The following is a 14647-nucleotide window of genomic DNA, read 5'->3' on the forward strand; positions in this document are numbered from 1 at the left end:
TAAAGTCCTATCATCAAATATAACATATTGCCTCTGGAGTCCTAAAAGGTTTACCACAAGTACGTCGGTGTTTTCTCTGTCATAAGAAGTATACAACTGTACCAATTAGTTTTAAACCTTGGAGTGTATCATTTGTTTTGAAGTCTCTCTTTACTTTCACCCTTGCCATGATTAACAGTAGGAACAGTGTCATTTCCAGGCTAGTTGACTTTGGGGTGGGATACATAACTAGAAAGTGAGCTGGATTTAAATATGCTTGTGTGGACTTGCCGGTTTGGCTTGCACTCTGGCTCTCCTGCTCAGCACCAGGAAACATAAAAACATCCCAAATAGCAACTGTTCCATTAGCTTTGGTATTGAAATGAAAGATACATAGAGTTCATCTGTTCCCCATCTACAGCCTGAGATAGAGAAACTACACCCACTTCACAGATTCTTGTGCAAGGAAAAAAAAAGTTTGTGTTGTAAGTCACCAAAAATTTAGAACTGTTGTTATGCAGAATTATTGCAACACATATTAACTAATGCAGAGATAATATTTTGTTACATCCCAGACCACCAGATACCCAGAAAATTTATTTAGGGCCACTCTTGCCTGAGTTTTCATGGGAATTACCTCCTATTTTGTTCCAAATAAAATTTTCAGGAATTTTTCTCCCTATCTGGGCATGATTTTCAGTGATCAAATCTAGTTCCTTCCTTGAGATGTTGTGTGACAATTTCTTCACCTCCTCCATATACATTATATGAGAGCTGAAACCTCTGTGTCTACAATGTAGATCACGAAGCAGGGAAATTAAATTCCAACCTCAAGATCTCCTAGTTAAAAGGGGGAATACACTAACAGTATTCATTAAAATGAAGCTTTTTTATTGCTTATCCAGTTGCTGGGTGATTGCTTCAAGTTCTGCAATGGAAATCTTCTAATGTTCCCATTTATAGTAGAAACTTTTTGTTTCCAAATTATTTTCACATGGCCCTTTATTTTGAAAAGTTTATTACAAGACTGTTATTAAAAATCTGGAAGAAATTATTAATATAGTCATTTTACATACAAAGAACAATGAGGAGTCAGACAATAAACTGATTAAGACAAAGTGACATGTTAAGTTTCTTTTCCAGTGGGAGTGTGGGAAATGTTCCTTAGATAATGAGAAAATAACTTTTTAAAAAAAAACAGTCTTTTCCTGGATAAAATTCTAATTTTCAAATGATAGTTTAAGAAAATGTCTCTGAATGAAACAGATTTACATATTTGTAGTTATATAAAAGACTTTGATTTTGTGAACTAGCCTCATTGAAAAAGTATCTTTTGCCATAGGCTGACATCTACAAATACTTAACATATATATTTTTTCTTTTGGATTTTCAAAGAATTTAATAAATATCCATTATCCCTGACCTAAGATGCTCAGATAAAGTAAGAATAAGTGACTTGTAAATAATGAATGTCAGTAAGGACCTACCCGCCATTACTTAATCATACCTGTATTGTACAGCAAAACAGCTACGTAAGGGTCATTACCGAGGAAAATGTCAAATTGGCCGATTTAATGTTACTTAGGGCTTACTTTATCTATATAACTGTCTCAGATAAGAATTGCAAGCTAATAATAATTACATTAGTGTCAGAAGTGTAGGGGACACCTATGGTTTATTTAGTAGGGAAAGATAGTTTTAATGTTCTAAATTGAATTTTACTGTCTACTTTAAGATAGTTAAAATAGCATATGTAAAATATTCAACCACCCATTAATGGTTGATATCTGGGAAATACTATATTGTTTAAAACATTTGAATGTCTGCTGCTAACTCAGTCCTGATTGTGAAAGGGCATGTGGTAGCTGAAATATATTATTGATATATCTAAATCAAGTTACTGTATTTTCATGATGTAAATTGAAAGGTGTCGTTTTTTAAGTTATTAATAATTTATGCTTCTGTGGATTTAAAAAGTTTACTCCTTTTCGTATCATATTCTCCAAATTTATATATCTAATGGAAAAAAAAAAAACTTTCCAAAAGTAAATTAGTAAATAATAAGCTTTGAAAAAAAGGGTTCTATCAGTGATCATGTAGTACACACATTCACATACACACACAATCTATATTTGACACTGAGAAGCAATAAATTATGGAACAGTAAAATTATATATATATATATATATATATATATATATATATATATATATATATATATATATATATATAAAGCTCAGTACAATCTCAAAGCTATTTTTTGAAGTGGAACCTAACTTATCTATATGTATTTTATGTTCCTAATTTTCAAAGACACCTAAGATTTGTCCAGCTTGTGGGCTTTACTCATATAAATTAAGCAATAAACACCATAACATGTGTGCCATCGCCACGATTGTAACTTTTTTTTGGAATTCCATTATTTTGACCTAACATCCTTTTTTTTTAATTCTATGATCTCATCCAGGGTGCCACATTCCACTTAATTGTCATGTCTCCTTAGTCTGTTCTCGACTGTGATAGTTTCTCCAACTTTCGTTGTTTTTGCTGATATTGATAGTTCTGAATAGTCTGGTCAGGTTCCATAATGCATTTTAAATTTCTGCCTGTCCTTACATCACGTAGCACATGTTTCGGTCACCTTCCTTTCAAGTTTAGCTGATGTGTAGAAATAGCGTTTAAAATTGTTTTATAGTAACATTTTTTTGTTGTTGTTTTAAAACAACTTTAAAATATTCAATACAGTTTGTTACCACATCTTCATTCACAGTGGAAACCATGACCATAGACAGAATAGCAGGAAAATGTAGATTGATAATATGCAAAAAGAAGATATTAGATGAGCATGTGATGAATTCATTGTTAGTACGAATCTGTGCTAACCAATCTATCGTGGCGGTGGTTAGGTGTACCCAGAGAGGATTAGTAGAGCCCCTTTGGAGAATTTCTCTTTTCTATTCAGAATGAAGATCTTCGGAATTGATGACAAAGGGAGACTTTTCTCCCATTGCTACTTCAGCCAGTATGGCAGTAGTTAGAAAGACTAAATGCAATAATGTCTAAATGGGGCCATTTTAGCTTTATATCTTTTGTTGGAAGCTCAGCTTGTCAAATCTGTCGCCTGGCGAGGAACCATCAAATCACAGAACAACTTATGTATACTGTGCTTTATAATTTACATAGTATTTTACTACACATTCTCTCATTTGTTCCTCACAAAAACCCAGAGATATCGGTTGGTCAAATATATTGCGCAAGGTCAAAGGTAAAGCTGAGTCAGAGATTATAAAGTGATTCATACGTGGGCTCACAGCTTATGGTAGCAGATCCAGGACCTAGGCTGATGTTTTCTGATTCTAATCACAAACTTCTTTCTAATGCATGTGCTCTTGTGAGGAGGTTAAAAACATATATTTCATCAAGATTTAATGTATACCATAATTTTATTAAATGTCAACTATGTAGAAATATTCTAGAAGAATTCAAACTGGCTATGGACTTCTGTTGCTTTTAGATCAAATCAACATCATGAAATATCCCTTCTACAGAGGACTGTGGCATCAAAATGAGTGTACTATGGGCTTCCTATTTGGAACGTAATTGTGTTAATGGTATGACAAACCATATATATATATATATATAGAATAAGCTAACTTGCATCATTTTAACCAATATCTCAGGGAAATACTTCTAGAAGCAAAAATGAACAGGGTTGGAGTTAAAGATCTAGGTGTTTCTTGTGAGTGTGTGCATGCATATACATTTTTTCTTCCCAGTATGTGGTACCTGATATGCCAACCTCTAACTGAACACTGGAAATGCAATAAAACAGTTAGCATTAGACAAAGCTTTACTCCTACATTCAAGAAGCTCGTAGTCTAGAAACGGATACCAATATGAATCAAATAATCATTTCCATTCATGTATTCATTCACTTAGCTAATATTTATGGAACACTTATGAAAGAGAAATTATTCTAATTGTTGCAGATATGGCTGTGTAAATATAGATGTCATGACACAGATATGAAGTGAAAGAACTGGGACACAATACATTCTGCAGCTGAAACTCGTAACTTTATTTGCCTGAAAGCAGATATCTTGTGAACAATTCAACAACTCACAATTCTTCTTCTACCTAGAAAATGCCAACTGAAACTGGAAATTCATTTGAAGTCTCTTATTTAGCCAAAAAATACAGCTACATTTTCATTATTTAATAATATATCAATAATATGTTTTGTACCATATAATATACTAGTATGTTGTAATAGGAAGACATGTAGTTCTCACTTCTTGTTTTTTTAATTGAATTGATTCTTGGAGCAGATATTTTACTGAGCCCTGCTTTGGGAGTGGTAAGCAATTATTTCAAGCCACAGCACCGTTTTAAAATATGTTTCAAAAAGTACAAGAAGTAAGACTGAAGATGTAGAATAAACACTTGTTCTGTACACCCATGAATGCAAAGACAAAGTAATGTGATACTCAGAGAGGACTCATTGCATTTTGTTTTTACATTATTAAAGCTATTAATATCTACCTTGCAGAAAACTAATGAGATAATCTATGTAGAGGCACTTATCAGAGGATAAGACAAATAGTAGAACATCAATAAATATTAAAATATATATTCTTGGCTGCTTTTACAGTAGCTCAGTTTTGAAGTGATGAGGGGCTCAAAATGGACAGGCATATGGGGAGGGAAAAAAAAAAAAAAGGACGGATGCCAGAAATGACACAAATGTATCATCTACAGAATTCTGTTTATATGGTCAGCAAATACATAGTGAGAGCCTAATATGTGTCAAGCAGTATGTTGAGTGCAAATAAAGCTGAGCCCTAATTCACATAGGGGTCAAGGATAAGATAACCCCATGGATTGGAAACAGTGTGCTGTGAGAAGGATGAAGAAATAAATAGAGTGAAGAATGTCAGAAAGTTGAGTCTGGCTTGCTGGTAGAGGTGAAAGAAGATATATTGTTGTATTTAACTCCTCATAAGACTTGATATTGTTCCTAAAGAACAAAATAAAACAGGAAGTTTGTGTTATTAAAAATATTTTAATATTTTGTAAAATATTTGAAAAAAATATTTTCATCATCTTCCTCCAGGTGCAAGCTTGATCTGAAATAAATGCTCACCTTTCATTTCACTGGCGATTTTATATAACCAGACAAAGCTGCTGCAATTTCAGAATGGGAAGTATGAAAGAAAACGTAGTAGATAGTTAGTAAATAGGATAAGTATTAATTACATGACCCCACAAAACTGTGATACAAATAAAAATGCAAAAGTTTTTTATAGTTATTTTTAAAAATTCAAATTTCAATTTTTTACTGGGTGGGAATGCAGTTAGACTTTTGAAGTTAGTGCTGCAGCCAGGTTGCACAGGATTTTAACTCCTATGCATTACATAGCTCTATCCCATGGAAAGCTGGATTGAGTTTTGTCTTTTATTTTTATAATGTTTTATATTTTATATTATGGGGCATGTCTAGTTTGCCCTTTATACTTATATCTAGGCTCAAATATCATTTATTGCCTCAACATTTCTCCCTCCTGCCTACATATATTATGACTGATCCCTTCTAACCTTTTTAGAGCATTGGCCGTTTTCTCTCATCTTTGAATTTTCATTTAATATATGGCTCCAGATTTTAGCTGCAATCCAGATTTATCATTTTAAAGGAGAGAGCTAAGAATTTGAATGGCTTCCCATTTTGCCAATGTAGCTTCCCAAAATGAACGATATATTACAAGTATTTAAGTACTGAAACTTCTCAGAATCCATTAATTTCTCAAGAAAAATTTCCTTCAGATGGGAAAGCATTTCATATGTAGAAAAACGTGTTATACTCAATGTTTTGAAGACCAACATAGAGATGAAGGGTACAGAGCATTTTCTAAAATAGGGCTTCTGTGGGGTGTGTGTGTGTGTGTGTGTGTGTGTGTGTGTGTGTGTGTGTGTGTGTGTGTTATACACACACACACGTGCTCCTCTGTACCTATCGGTGGTGGTAAAATATTTTCTTTCCCATTTACAAATAAAAACGTCTTATTCTGAAGAAGACACATAAACTATCAAATGCAATGTGATGTTTTTGTTAAATAATAAGCAACAGAAGCATACAGAAATAAATATTTCTCAGGGAGGTAAAATATATACAACTATAAAATCATAAATATACTGGAGAATTATAATATGAATTTGTAAATTGTATGCAAATAGCTTGAAACCAGATCTATAAAGACATAAATAAAGCAACAAGACTGAAAGGTTTATACGTTGGCTTGTTTATAGAGTAGCACAAACATTTTTCTTTTTTAATTGGCAATTAATTTTCAGCAGCCATCTAGGTACTTTCATGTCAAATTACTTTTCCTACACTAAACAAGATTAGGCATCCAAGCAGCAAAGCACTTACGTGAAAAGTGAGAAACTGACTGTCAAGTAGATATTTTCCACCTATAACCAATTAAAATGTTTCTGTTTTGATGAATGGGTGTTGTAATTTCACATTTTGTGTTTTTACCTAAGTATACACCTGTATAACATCCCAGTTCATAAGGGCTAAAAAAGATGTGTACTGAGATTACTGGTATTTCTTTTATGCAGTTTATCTTCAGAATGAAACAAATGAGCATTTTTCCTGGAGGAAAGGGGTGCCTATTAAAAGACAGAACTTTCTTTATGCTAATGTACATAAATATGCATCAACGGTGCGTGTATATAGATATGTTTAAGTGTATATGTGTGTGTGTGTAAGTTTATATACATGTGTTTTTACCCAATGAACTTCAAAAAAATATTCCTCTCAATTGATTTTAGCCTCTCAGTTCCTTGCAGATTATCATTTTACACTGAAATGTAAAGATGCCTGTATTTAAAAATCGGACCATTGACACATAAGGTAAAAAAGTAATGTATTATTGATAATCTCCAAGTGAATGACATAAAAAGGAAAATATTGATTTTTTTTGGAAGATGTCTCATTTTTCTTACTTCACAGAAGACTGATGCAAGTTCATGAGCCTATCAATATCATTTGAATTAATGCATATGCCTTACTATTGATTGCTTTAACAATGATTGTCATAACTGATTTATGGGCACTTATGCTTGCTAAATATTTTAAGGGGTAAATATCAGATTTGTATATATAAGTAGATTGACTTGAATAAACAACAGGGTTGGATGTTAACATTATCCTTTTTGATTTAATCCATATTATAATGCATTATGCAAGATGTGTTTTTAAGATTGCAGCAAAATCCAACAAAAACTTGACATTAGATCACATTGCTTATACAAATTAGGTGCAGAATTCTAAGAATAACAAAGTATTTTAAATTTTGAGGTACCTATTCTCATGTTATTTGGAAAAATATCTAACTAAGATCTATGAAACCAAAATATAAAATTTGAGTATCCTCTTAATATACTTAGAATGAATTTGTTTCTACCATTCCTAATTTTGGCTTTCTATTCTGACTGATACCCAATACTTCCCAATAAATTAGAGAACATGTGATGGTGTGGGACACAGACAGAGGGTGTGTATCACACACATCTCTCTCTGTATATGTCATCATACGAGTATGTTTAGTATGAACATCTTTGACTTGAGATATGATTACTATAGCTATTTATGAAGGAACATACTTTTGTCATATATGTAACATAAATTCACTTGGTTTCACAATATAATTCAATACATTTTATTAAAAGAGTTGTACAAATAGTACCATAATACCATTTTAGAAAATTTCCATTACCCTCAAAAGATATCTGATGCCCATTGCAGTCACTCCCTGTTTCCAGTTCTAGTCCTAGACATAACTAATCTATTTACTGTCTCTAAAGATTTCCTTTTTTTTGACATTTCATAGAAATAAAATTATACAAAGTGTGGTCATTTGCATCTGGTTTCTTTTATTTAGCATAATATTTTACAGGTTCATCAATGTTTTATCAGTAGTTCCTTCACTTTTTTATTGCCAAATAATATTCTACTGTATGAATAGGTGCAACTTTTTATATGTTCACCAGTTGATGAACGTATGCATTGTTTCTACTTTTTGGCTATTAAGTATTTTTGCTATAATCATTTAGAATCTTTATATGCACATACATTTTCATTTATCTTGCTTACTCTAGATGTGGAATTACTTAATCATATTATAAACTTATGCATAACATTTGTAAGACACTGCTAAAATGTTTTCCAAAGTGGTTAACCATTTTACGTTCTTACTGACAACATATGAGGGTTCCAATTTTGCTACATCCTTGACAATATGTTTTATCTGTCATTTTGATTATAACTATCCTAGTAAATGAGAAGTGGTAAGTCACTGTGGGCTTAATTTGCATTTCCTAATAGCTAATAATGTTGCACATCTTTTCATGAGCTTATTAGCCATTGCAAATTTTTGTTGAGAAATGACTATTCAAAGTACTTGCCCATTTTTAAATTGGGTTATCTGTCTTTTTCAAGTTTTGTGTATTATAGCTAAGAAACATTTTCAAGGTCATAAGGAGTTAGTCGTATGTATTTCGCTCAAGAGGTTTCATACTGCTAGCTTTTACATGTAGATGTATGATCTATTTTGAGTAATATTTTTAAGGTGTGAAGTAGGAGTCCAAATTCATTCTTTTGCATGTGGATACTGTCTCCGCACCATTTATTGAAAGACTATTGTTTCCCCACTGAATGCCTTTCGCCCTCTCATGTGTCCATCACATTTTACTTTTTATTTTGCATACCTCATAATTTTTTTCTTGAAAATCAGATATTTTATGTAGTACATTGTAAAATCTTAGGATCTTAACTCTTCCTGTCCCTTAGGATTAATGTTGATGTTTGTTTAGTTATTATACTGTTCATCGGTTTAGTGAGGTGGCTGAACTAACTCTATAAAGTCTATTTCCATTGCAATAGGCACTGTCTGATAACCTGGCTTAAAATGGTTTTGTTTGTTTGCTTTTATCTTTTTACCTGACTACTAAGGTCAGAGTAAGACACTTATTGGTCAAAAGTTGTGCTTAAGTTCTCTTGGCCTGTTAGATATTTACCCTTTATGATTCAATATATGTGTGGTTGAAGTTGCTATCACAGTTCAAGGAGTTCACATTTTGCCTCACCCCCACCCCTACTCCATTCAGCCCAGAAATGCTAGCATGAGTTTTTCCTGTATGGTCACTTTCTAGAGGGTGCAGTCTTCGGTATATACACAGTCCTCTAGACGTCCTAGGATGGATGTGATTTTATTTTTAAACCTGGCTTATGAGTAATTGCTTCTGGGCCATTGTAGCTTATTATTTTAATCAAACATGAAGTTTTGTGCTTAAGACCTTAGTTCCAGCAAGACTTTTGCCCTTTGCCATGGATCTGTGTGTCACTTGGGGAATACTCTCATTTCTGTCCCTTCTCCGGCTCTATTGTTCCTCAGTTGGTTCAGTTTGTGCATAGTCTTTCTGTGCCCCAGGGTTAAATATGATTCCAGCAGTTCTTGGATATCTCTTTCCCTGGTTCTCTTTGTAATACTTGTGATTGCCCTGTCACCTCATTTTCCCCCCTCTGCTGGTACAGTAGGGGCTTTCTACCAAGATCACCATGGTGTATGACATCCTCTCTTTCTTCCAAAGACGTAGGATTCTTCACACTCTTTTCCAAATAAATTCCCTCAGGCAGAACTGTTAAGTTTTTGTCCTTATGGCCCATCTTTCCCATTAGAGACAGTATAACCTTTGCATAGCTATAGCTGCACAAGATCTGGAACCAGGGACAATGACCCATTTCTCCTGGAGTTACACCTACTATGACCAGGAGTGTGTGCAGGGCATTGAGAGTGTTCCCAAGTCTTGATGGCTCGTCCCTACCTTGCAACATCCACCCTAGAAGCAAGGTGGGTTTGGGGTGATCAAGACCTAGCACTCTTGTCTTGTGGTTTCTGGAAAAGAGCTTTTGCCCTATGAGTGGTGACTAGATGATAAAAGGGATCTTTGGTGCGCTTGTCGATGCTTGCCCAAAATAGCTTCAACAACATGGAGTTGGGGAAAATGAGAAATGCCAGTGGTCTGCCCATTTTGTGATAACATAGTTCCTTACATTGGAAACTAGCAGGCGAGGGAGCCCTGTGTGATGGAGCTTTTTGAATGCAGGGAGGCAATGGTTTACAGCTGAAGGTCCCCAGACTCTCACTGTTTTTACCAAAATTTCTTAGATTGTATTGAATGAATGTATTTCCCTTTGCCCTTAGAAAAATTTACAAAGACTTAAAATATTTGTGTTTTATTGTATTTTTTTGAATAATTTTCTGCATATAAATAGTTGTTTTGTTGGGGAAAGAACCTATTGAACTACTTGTTCTGCTGTTCCAGAAAAAGTCAGTCTCTCAAAATACTTACTTTTAAAGATAACTATTTTATTTCCATTTTCAAAAAGCCAAAAAATTCATTTGAAGCCATAAACACTTTAGGGTCTCAAATATATTACAAGCATTTCTAAATATTGCTAAATCAATTCAAATGTTTCCATTAAAATAAATATTGTGATGATTAAAAATGCAAAATGATAGCCTCTTATCAACCAAAAGAAACATGCATAATGACATTATAACAACTTTTTTCTTCTAAACAGTCTTCATTTAATTATTCTTGATAAAATACTATTTGATATTACCACACCAAAATCAATGTTAGCATAAATTTTAATTGATATAGTCTAATTGCTAATCCCATTTGCACTAATTCATAATTCTACTTATGTCATAAATATGAATGGATAATTTCCAATCATATACAACCAAGCTTTTGTTTAAGGACTCCCTGTAATTACTTCCATTATTCCTGATGCTGTGGTAAAGGTGGGAGAAATTTGGGTAAACCTTTGGATGCTACCACTGTTTTATGTGTCAAAATTGGATTAGATACTATGCATAATGCAAATAACCATGTAATTATTTTGAATTTACAATGTATTTACTATGTAATTGCATAGTAAGTACCATATAATTACAAGATGATTACATGATTATTTCTGCCTTTTACACAGCTTTAAAAGCAAAAGATTTTGCTGCAATTATTATTGGCATTTATTGGTAAGTGTTACATAGTAGGGAACGAAATATTTATCATCCAATCAACCAAGCAAGCAACAGTTATTGGCTCTTTTCAGTTGCAAAATTATATTCACAAGTTACTGTGGTAAACCTAAAACTGCTCTAACAATTAACGTTTATTAACTAAAAAAAAGTTATTGTAATTGAGAGGTTAAACATGAGAGCAATGCACAATTGATATCTCTGAGACAACTGACTGTTCTGTACATCATTCTGTTTAGCTATTATGATTGTGTCTTTTTAATTGAAGCTTTGAATTTTAGGTCAAGTTTTTAAAATATTCCAAGAAAATTTTACTTGGCCAATATGAGAAGGAAATCAAGAAATAAAAGTGAAAATAATACTTAAAAATATCCATATTTATGATAATAGGACATATCATGATTTTTAAAATTCTTCACATATTCTCTTTTTTTCAGTTTATAAAAAAATAAGCATTTTACATTAGAGCAGTATTAGTGTTACAGAAAAAAATTGTGAAACTAGTCCAGAGGGTTTTGCATACTCTACACACCCAATTTCTATTATTATTAACATCTTACATTTTATGGAGCATGTGCTACAATTAATGAACTAATATTAATACATTATTAACTAAAGTCCATAACTTATTCTGATTTGGTTACTTTTTACTGAACGTTATTTTTCTGTTCTAGTATCTCACTCATGATACCATATTGCATCTCATTAGTCATGTCTCGCTATGCTCCTTTTGCTGTGATAGTTTCTAGATCTTCCTTGTTTTTGATGACCTTGACAGTTGTCAGAAGTATTGGTTAGGTATTTGTAGAATATCCCTCATTTAGGATTTATTTAATATTTTTTTTCATGATTAGACTATGATTATGTGTTTTGGGGAGGTAACCATAGGGTAAAGTGTTAATAGGATCACATGATATCAAGAGTACATAATATAAGTAAGCATGTTTTACTTATGAACCACTGATGTTCACCATGAACACCTACCTAGCTTTGGTGGTATTTGTCAGATTCTAAACTGTTGAGTCACTTCTCCCTCTTCTGTGCTATACTCCAGGAAGAAAGTCACTACGCACATCTCATACTTAGGTGCAGGGAAGTTATGTTCTACTTCCTTGAGGGCAGAATGGATATGTGAATCATGTGGAATTCTTCTTCATGGTACATATATCTTTCTCCCACTTACTTATTCAATTATTTATTTATAAAAGTATAGACTTCTGCGTATTTATTTTATACTTTGGGTTGTACTCTAATGCTGCTTTCTTTTGTGACTCATGTTGTTCTAGAGTTGGCTCCTATGTTGCTTAGACATATAGGGTACTGTGAATGTTTTGAACAATTATGTAAAAAGCGGTGATATTAATCTGTATACAGATTGTTGTGTGGACATATGTTATCAGATCTATTAGGTGAATACTAGAAGTGTGATTTTGGGAGTGTATGGTAAGATTATGAGTTTTATAAGAAGTTGACAACCTTTCTTCCAAAGTGGCTGAGCTAGTTTATATTGCCACCAGTAATAAATGAGATTTCCTCTTGCTGCATATTGTTGTCAGCCATTGCAATAGCAGATTTTTTTATTTTGTTTTTGAGATTTTGGTCATTGTGATAGGTATATAGTGGTATCTCATTGTCTTAATTTTCAATTGTTAATGACAAACTATATTGAACATCTTTTCATATACTTTCCTGCCATCCACATGTCTTCTTTGGTGAGATAATTTCTTAGATCAGTTGCCCAGTTTTAAATTGGGTTGTCTATTTTCTTATTTTTGAGTTTTAAGAATTCTTTATATAATTTATACACAGTCCTTTATCAAGTATGTGATTTTGAAATTATTTCCTCACAGTTGGTGGTTGTATTTTGTTTCTTAGTGTCTTTTACAAAGAAATATATTTTTAATTTAAATAAAGCATAAGTAATCAATTTTTTTCTTCATGGATTGTGCCGTTTGGTGTGGTGTCTGCACTAGTATGCTAGAGCTGCCATAACAAAATACCATGACTTCAGTGGCTTACACAACAGAAATTTAACATCTCACAATTCTGGAGAGTAGAAGTCCAAGATCAATGCGTTAGTAGGTCCAAGCTCTCTTTGAAAATATCCAGATACTTGGAAATAACTGTTCTAGGTTTTTATCTTAGTTTCTGGTAGTTCTTTGGCTTGTGGTAACTTAATTCTACTTGGCATTCTTCTTGTGTCCGAATGTCCTCTTTATATAAGGGACCAGTCATATTAGAGCAGTCCTTACTCCAGTATAACTTTGTCTTAACTAGTTATATTTTCCACAGCCCTATTTCCAAATAAGGTCGTATTCTGCAATACTGGGGATTAGGACTTCAACGTGTGAATTTGGGGGTACCTGTAACAGTGTCTAAAATTTATCACCAAACTCATGGTCTCATAGATGTTCTCCTAGGTTTTATTCCAGATTCATTTTGAAAAGCTTTTTTGAAAGTTTAAGAATAGTGTCTAGGTTTATTTATTTATTTGTATGTTTGTTTGTTTGTTTATGGATTTCCAATTGTTACAGCACTGCTTGTTGCAAAGATTAGGTGTTCTTCATTGCATTGCCTTTCCTCCTTTTTCAAAGACTAGTTGACTATATTTATGTGAGTCTTTTTCTGGGCCCTCTATTCTGTTCCATTGATCTGTATATCTATTCTTTCACCAATACCATGCTTTCTTGATTACTATACTTTTAAAGAACTTCTTGAAATCAGCTTGTTGAGTCCTTCAAAATCTTTGTTCTTCAGTATTGTGTTAGGTGTTCTAGATCTTTTGCTTTTTAGTGTGATCTATAGAATAAAGTAAATTTTCCCAAGTATGTGATAGGATTTGTTGAAAATTTCATCAATCAGAACTGAAAGAGCAAGTTATTGACTTTTCCATTATCTGTGGCTAACATAATTTCTCTGAGTGACTCAGCCATAAGAAATGGAAACTTCTGCTTTCTTAGGGGATAAGGCAGGAATGGCTTCCCTATCCCGCAGTTGATATCTCAGGTATGAAGGAATGGAAAAGACGGTGGCAGAAACCTTTTTAGTGAAGAGCTTCTGCTCCTGCTGATAGAAACTACATTGTTAACTGAAGTATCTCCCTTTCCATAGCTAAAGTGTGTTACTCACATCTCGAAAAGCTTGAAAACCTACATAGCGCATTTCAATATCAGTGTATACATATAACCAAAAGACAGTGTTGAAATGTATATTCTGATTCAATATAGCTGATATGGGCCATGATTTTACATCTCTAATAAGCTCCCAAGTGATGTCGCTACTGTTCTCTGAACAACATTTTGAGTAGCAGAGAACTAAAGAGGGTTTTTCTCAAATTTCAGCATGTACAAAATGACTTAGACATCTTGTTAATATACAGATTCTTAGCCTTTATCTCCAGAATTTCTGACTTCTTAGATCTGAATTGGGTGCTTTGAATTTGAATTTCTAACAAGTTACCAGGTGATGTTGAGGCTGATTATCTAGGAAACACAATTTGAAAACCATTGATCCAGAATGCTAACCTACAACTACTCCAAAATGGATAAGTACCAGGATTC

This window comes from Rhinolophus sinicus, chromosome 16, assembly GCF_057876585.1.
Source record: "Rhinolophus sinicus isolate RSI-liver-muscle chromosome 16, RSI-T2T, whole genome shotgun sequence".
Taxonomy (NCBI): domain Eukaryota; kingdom Metazoa; phylum Chordata; class Mammalia; order Chiroptera; family Rhinolophidae; genus Rhinolophus; species Rhinolophus sinicus.